The sequence below is a fragment of the Nanorana parkeri genome, unplaced genomic scaffold, assembly GCF_000935625.1.
Source record: "Nanorana parkeri isolate BGI_ZX_2015 unplaced genomic scaffold, ASM93562v1 scaffold33, whole genome shotgun sequence".
In the NCBI taxonomy this organism is placed as follows: domain Eukaryota; kingdom Metazoa; phylum Chordata; class Amphibia; order Anura; family Dicroglossidae; genus Nanorana; species Nanorana parkeri.
The window spans coordinates 472461-480376 of NW_017306301.1; the positions used below are offsets into that span (position 1 = coordinate 472461).

The 7916-nt window shown below is 41.5% G+C and overlaps 1 long non-coding RNA gene across 1 annotated transcript; it reads left to right on the forward strand.

Annotated features, from left to right (window-relative positions):
* Nucleotides 1-2073: 2073 nt before the first annotated feature.
* Nucleotides 2074-7034, forward strand: LOC108797229. Its single transcript, XR_001941869.1, has 3 exons — nucleotides 2074-2123; nucleotides 4406-4459; nucleotides 6996-7034. It is a non-coding gene; the product is annotated as an uncharacterized LOC108797229 (long non-coding RNA).
* Nucleotides 7035-7916: the final 882 nt, after the last annotated feature.

Consider the following 7916-nt stretch of genomic DNA (forward strand, 5'->3'; position numbering starts at 1 on the left):
ATGCTGCCATGTGGTTGTCAGGAAATATGTTTATGACCAGCACAGTTATAAAAACATAATTAGTGTTGGAAATACAACAGCATATACTGAGCTGTAGATGGCGCTGTAGTGCAATGTTAGTCTCTATGCTTATGCATGTTTCTCTATGATACACATGAAGTTCTCTCTGGAATAATGTATAATGCTGTATTCAGATGTAATATTCCTCTAAGCAAGTGAAACTTAGTTCAGCATTCCTCCAGATCTCAGTGCTTCATCTAAACACGTGACCAACAATTAGAACATTATTAGAAATGTATGCGTTAAATATTGAAATATTGTCAAGGATTTTATACTCTCTCCCTAACCTCAGTAAATATTTGCCCTTCTTGACAGAATTGCTTTTTTGTTTGGTAAATGAGACCATATATGAGGCATCAAAGAAAACTGAAAATTTAATCATACTTACCGTAATTTTCTTTTCCTGGTTATACTCCATGGCAGCGCTGACAAATGGGTTTAGATCCAATTACCCCTAGCTGACAGGAAGACTGGGGAAGTCAGCAGGAGGAGGGGCTTTTATAGAGAGGGTTAGGCCTTGTTTAACCCTTTTGGTTCCTGTCAGCTAGGGGTAATTGGATCTAAACCCATTTGTCAGCGCTGCCATGGATATGGCCAGGAAAATTAGTTTCAGCCACGGTGTTTTCTGCACTATTTTAGTATTTATAACTATATTTGTATGAACACAAGTGACATATTGACTTGCACACACATAAGGCCCTGTTAGTGTGTCCTGGGTGTGTAGGAGATATGGTACACTTAGACCTGTAGGGGGTGTATATTTAATAGGAGAGGAAGGACTTGTGTTTTATCATTTTGGTGTTGAGAGCTGAGCTAGAGCAAAGGGAACTGATAGACAAGTGGTAGCGCTGGACCAGTGGGAGTAGGAATCAGTTTTTATGTTAATCTGAAAAAATGGGGCATGTACTCCTTGAGGGAGGTAATCCATGATAACAGTATGTGTTTAGTGTATGGACCTAGTTTTAATCCAAGGCTGCTGCCTCTCTGGTCGCCCAACAGAAGAGCAAATCATGGGAAATGTCAGATACAGCCAACACATTTCAGGGGAATTAACCCCTGAGGGTTTGAGCAACAATAAGTAATGATAGCTGTAATTTGTGCCTGAATTATGGCTAGATGAGGGCTGAGTGTCAGCATAACCCATTTGCAGTGAGTTCTGCATCCCATTGGATCCCGTTTGGATCCAGTGTAGCCATGCCAACACTCAGTGCTCATCCAGCCTTTGTGGATTCTTTTCCCAAGTGAGTCCAGCCCGTACAGCTTGATACTCGATTAGCAGGGCCCATTCCTGTGGGCATAAGTCTGGAAGTTCGCCAGCAATGGCAATGGAACCATGCGTAAAATGGACTGTTTTATCATGCCTTAAGAAGATTTTTAGAAGGAGATGGACTGAATTGGCTGAATCTATCCATTCCTCTGATTGGTTGGTGACCTTGCTTGGAGCAAGTGTGTGGTGGTTGGGTTTTGCTGGGTAAGTCAGTGGCGGTAACTGGTCAGGTTTCTCCAGGGACAGAATCTGAAACCAGGGATACATCGGAGGCCTCCTACAAAAGTGAACTGACAACCCCTGCCTACGCCTAGAGCCGAATATAGGGAACCTGAGTATGTTTTGAAACCGGCCGGGCAAGGTTGGCATTTTGGCTTGCTGCCCATGCAAACCTGTTATAGAAGCCTCCGGCCAGGAAGGTGCTTGACAACCTGGCCACCAGGTGGCCCCCCTCACACATGAACAAAAGTCTCTTACAACCTGATCACATAGAGGTGTAGTTTCCAAGATGGTAATGGTGTGCTTATGACAGATATTTCATGATTACAAAGATCTGTGTAAAGTGGCCATTTCATGATATACAAATCATCCTTTCATTCTTAAAGAGAAAGATTTAAAGGGCAAAATTTCAAAAGCAAGGAACCATCAGCCTTACACTAGTCTTAACTGGTAAAATGTTGGAAGAATTATTTTTCTAGACGTTATATTTTATGAAGATTTTCAAAATAATTTTTTCATATCACTTTCAGCTCATCTCTGGAAACTCTTTCTGAAGAAGGCTTATTGTATCACAAAGGTAATTGTAGACCGTGGATCAGTGTTAGAGCCTGAACACACAGGTTTTCCTGATAATTGCCCAGAGAATTGATGAATGGGAGGCTGTAACATTCAGACCTGTGACCTTCAGTGCTTGCTCACACCTTGTCTATTGAGCTGCATTTTTCTACACACGTGTATGGTGTGAACAGGGCACATAGAAGATAATTATTTATTATGTGCCCTGTTCACACTTTACATGGATGGTGGGGTCAGGGCTTTCCTTATGGAATTCCCTGTCAGAGGCGATGTTTTTTCGGGTGGGGGTGCTGATAGGGAACACTTGTTGTAGGGGGGGGCTGGCGGAGGACGCTGAACCGTGCTTTCAGCTGCACTGTCTGGCATCCCGTCCAGCTCATTCACGTCACTAATTGCCAGGTACTTAGTTGGACGCAAGGCAGAGCGTCCTCCTCAGCTCTCTTAAACTTGTGACTTCAGTGAGCTGGGTGGAAAGCCAGAAAGAGCAACACAGGTTGTTAAGGGCTCATAGCAACCTAGGACACTGTGGCCGCCCCTCTGCCAGCTGGGAACTGATCGCTTGCTATGGGCAACAAGAAAAATTATCTATAGCCCATTTTTTGCCTCAGCTAAACCTAATTTCCTTCTGATGAGTGAATATAATGAATGTCATTATAGTCCTTTAAACAAGATCGTTTTGACCGATAGTTGTGATAACGTGAAGTCATAACAGGAAATCCTATTCATTTCTTGTGACTGAAATTCTAGATAAAACCCACTTGATGAAATGTTCTTATCAGCTTCATTTCTGATAAGTCATTATCTGACTATTTCTTCTACAAAAAAATCTTCAACATTACAGCTGAACTGTGAATAGGAGAAAACAAGTGTATTTCCACTTTTGCATCCAAATTAGTGTAGTACTGTACACACTTTATATTTGTTACATGGTATAACTTATAAAAATATTTCAAAATTACCTTTTTTATTTGCTGAAAAATCCTATAAAAGTTTTACTTATCTGTCCCTTTCTATAGGAGTCATGTTCATTATAATTAAGCTTGTTTGTATTGTGCTGGCAGATCAGAGATGTACACACTGTCTGTCCTATGAAAAGGTTAAAGCTATCAAGGCCTGGGTGGTACGTTGTATGTCGTACTAGCCCATTCCCACCTAAGTTATTTATTGCATTTATTGTAGTAATTCAGAGGTGCAGTGATGTTGTATATGTGTGTACATTTTAATTACTTTTTAAATTTTTTATGAACTTTGCAGTTGGCCTGAATCCGCCAAATTCAAAATTCCCTCCACAGGAAAGTCAATCTGACACTGGGGTCAGATTGTCTTGTACAGGCTGTACGCCAGCTCTGCCTTTCCAGGTCACTCTGCACTGTTCAGGGGCATTGCCACTATGAATATTAACGAATGCATGAGAGAAGCAGAAGCATTATGGGAAATGTGGTTTTCCATGCCCTACATTGTGGTTCCTACTGTGTACAGCAACCTGTAATTCACACAGACTGCAGCACAGAGGTGGCCATTTCAAAAGGAGCCATGAGGAGATGAAGACAGCTAACAAAAAAGTACATTTTAGTGTTCATATTCAGCAACTGCATATGCCTCCTTCATTTATACTCGGTATACATTGCTGTCATATGTTTTGTTTTTTTTTTAAATACCTCCGCAATGGTGGTATTAACTGTACTGTACTTCAGTGTTGATATAGTGTATTGTTCTGCCAGTTTTTCTGAACAATTCAAGCTGCTTGTAGAGTCTTGTCTGTAATCCCGCCCCAAAGAAACAACTAGAAAGGTAAGAATTTGTTTTTAATTCTTTTTAGGTATACTGTGTGAATGGGAACACATAACAAATACATAGTGAGCTTTCTTAAATTTGGTTGTACTGGTGGTAATACACTTTAAGCTGGCCATACACGTCTCGAATTCCGGTCAATCGCTGCTGAAATTTGAGTCATGAGGGGCCCTATCATCGCCCCCTGACACTACAAAAGTCAACTGAAAAATTGAAGGAACCGGCTGGAAAATTGTTGGCCAAACTATGACAGAATCCAGTGAGATGCAGTTACTGTTCGGGTATTCAGGTGGCTGTGGGTGCTGGTTGTCAGAATGAACTAGAGACCACTGGCCACTGGTGAGAAAGGGGATGCCCAACAGTGGGGGGACTCATCAAACCTTTTCTTTTGTGGTTACACCCCTGAAAGCAGAGATTACAAAATATACTTTAGCAATGTACTCAAGATCAGGTATCCTACAACATGCCTTTAAATAATGTTCTCACTTGCAGGGCTTATCAGCAAAGTAAACAGTTTGGATGATGACTTCTCTCTCGGAGCTGAAGGTAAGAAAAACAAAACAAAAGCATTCAAATGTAAATGTTCTATGCAAGAAATCATATAGATACATGTCCCCAATTTAAAAAAGAGATTTATATTTTCCTATGTACTGCAGACTTCCTGTCTGGTAATCCCATACAAAAACAGAGCCAAATGTCATTTTATTGTATCAATTTGCCTACAATGGCAGCTCGTAGGCAGCACAGTGTTACATAAATGTCAAACATCTCATTTTCTGTACAGGTACAGATGGGAATGTGAGAAGTCGCTCTATCACATAATGCAAATAATAGAATGTTTTGTTGAGGAATGTAATAGGCTTCTGAAGTTGCTGTCAGGATATATCATATTGAACTGAGAGGAGGCTAGCATGGTGTATCTGAGAGTCCAGGGGGTCAAGGTGCAAGCAGGTATATATAGGGTAGTGATGGGCAGAACACACCCGAGTTAAGTTCGAGTTCGACTTCAAACTTTCGAACATGGAAAAAGTTATAACTCGAACTTCGAACTCAATGCAAGTCTATGGGACCAGAACTCTGAAAATCAAATGTCCCAATTTTGAAGGCTTATATGCAAGTTTTGGCCTTAAAAAGTGTATGGGGATCCAGGTACTGCACCGGGGGACATGTATCAATGAAAAAAAACACTTTTAAAAATATCGTTTTTAAAGGAGCAGTGATTTTAACATCACTTAAAGGGTAAAAATAAAAATAAAAAAATCCTTTAAATATCGTTCCTGGGGGGTTCCCTTAAACTGCCTGTAATGTGGCACATCTGTACAATGTATAAAACCTGCTCCAGCAAAAATTACATTTATAAAGAAAAAAAAAAGTGTGCGGTTCCCCCTCCTAAACAATACCTGACCCTTTAGGTCTGGTAGGAAAGTTAGGAGGGGCCCCATTTTTTAAAAAAAGCGTGGGATTCCCCCCAAAAGTCATACCAGACCCTTTAGGTCTGGTAGGAATTTTAGGAGGCACCCCAAGTTACAATTTTAAAAAAGTGTGTGGGGTTCCCACTCAAAGTCATACCAGGCACCCAGATGCGCCCCCCCCCCCCCTTGTAAATGAGTAAGGGGTACTTATACCCCTACCCATTTACTAAAGGGTTACATTTAAAGTATAAACAAGATGCCAGATTTTAGAAAAAATCCTTTAATTGAAAAAAACAAAACAAACAAAAGATAATTTTTTGACAAGTCTTTTATTAAAACTTTTTTTTTTTAAATGGATCCACTGATGTAATCCAGGGTCAATCACGACGTCTAGTGTTGTCCACGACGACGCCGACTCGACAAAATAAAACAAGAAAAAATAAATAGAAATTATTTTTTAAAAATGACGACCCGTCCGCTCGGGACAAACTCCCGACGCAGAATAGCATTCTGACAGATGCCGGCAAAATATAAACAATTGGACGGAACTAGCAGTGACAGCTATCTAGCTCCGCCCAACTGTTTACAGTTGTACGGCACCTGACAGGTGAGCCATGATTGGGCAAAGTCATCATTACTTTGCCCAATCATGGCCCTTCAGTGCACTGTACCTGTGGTCAGGTGCAAGGCTTTAGCCATCCAGGGCTTCACAAGGTGGTGCGCAGTGCCTTGTGGTGCGCTCGGCGGGCGAATAGCCAGCCAGCTTGTAAAAGAAAAAGCTTAATCTATACCTGCCTGGCAGTCTTCTGGGTGTGTAGGATAATGTGTCCCCTGCCACTTGCAGTGGTCCCTTCCAATGGCTGCTGTGTTCTGTAGTAACAAAGTGGCCGGGAAGAGAAACTACAATGAGCGGTGAGGGGCATGCTATCCTACACACCAGGAAATGTTGAATTGCAAAAGCTCCAGTCTCTAGAAGGAAATGGAAATTTGGTTCCTCACCCACAGGACATGGGTGTGTTAAATAGCGTGCCCCCTGCTTCTTGTTGTGGTCCCTTCCAGTGGCTGCTGTGTTCTGTAGTAAAGTAGCATCCAGCAGGAAGCACTACAGCGAGTGGCGGGGGACACGCTATCCTACAAACCCGGACGTGTCAGATAGCATCAGTGCCGATATCTCTAGAAGAAAATGGAAATGTAACTGGTAAGTAAGCTTAGTTACAGAAATTAGCAGTTTATTGTTAATTTTGTTAATTTTTGCAATTCCCGGAGTTCCCCATTCTCTGAAGCAGATTATTTCCCTGATTCATAGCATCCATATACTATCTCTTAGTAATTCTAAAGGTGGATACCATTATGTGTAGGAAAGAGGGCAGTCCATAAATTTAGAGCTAAGAAACATTTTTGTATCTCCTACCTTTGAATTTAGGGGGCAGAGGTATAACATCAGAGACAGTGCAGAGGCATGTGGGGTATCTCCCCAATGTACAATGTAACCTGACATTATGTGCTCAATAGCCGATAACATGGGCCGCTCTTTGCAGGAAGGACGCCGCGACCCACTGCAGAAGGTGTGTGCATGAGTTGAGAACCACTGGTCTACAGGATACGAGCCACATTTGATGTTGTTAGTACATAAGCATTTTCTCTGATTTGGTCTTTGTTTCCCCTTTTAGCAACACACTTATCTGATCATCATAGGAACAGAATAAGGTAACATGAAATACTACAAATGTTCTCTCCTCTTTAAGCACCTTTCTCTATACAGACTTACAAACTACATCGTATAAGATGAATTTACACTGCTGACTGCAATCCTGATCTTTTTGTGCAGTTATCCTGCTTAATATATAAGATATTTTTCAAATCTCAACATGAAGAGTATCAGGGCCCATTCACACTGGGTCCATGCGTTAATTGCGATTAATGCGTGGTACTGCGCAGCGCATGTGCTTCTTTTTAAAATCATACCGCAAAAGCAATGCAGTACCACATGTTGAAGTATGATTGATCGCATTGTGGGCGGGAGATGGGTTTGGGGTGCCATTTAAATTAATGGCAATGCAACGCCCACCCCCAACCACGCACTGTTATTGCACGGCACTGTGAGCTAATTGCAGAGAATCATGCAATTAACGCGCAGACCAAGTGAATCTATCCATCTATCTCTTTCTATCCATCTATTCTTTTTTATGCATTCCTTTTTACCATGTATTCAATTATACAGGGTTTTGCAAGAACATCCTCGACTTAAGACAATGTACATGGGTGACAGCATGACATCTACCAGCACCGCCAAAAGCAGTTCAAGGTATTTCATGCTAAACCAACATTCCTGCTGCTACTTCTAATCTTCTTTTCTTTTATCCAAGACCAATTGCACTGAGTATTGTACTGTGTTTGCCATTGATTAGTACTGAAAGTTTGGAGGTTAAAGAGGAACTTTACCCACTGTGGTATTGTGTGGCAATCCCACTGTAGAATTGGGTGTTATGATCACCCCGCACTCTCAGCCAGATGGGCTGAGAAGTGTCAGGAAGCAAGGGAAGGTATATATTATGCTTGGGATCCTGGAACTGGGAGGTTTCAAGGTGATT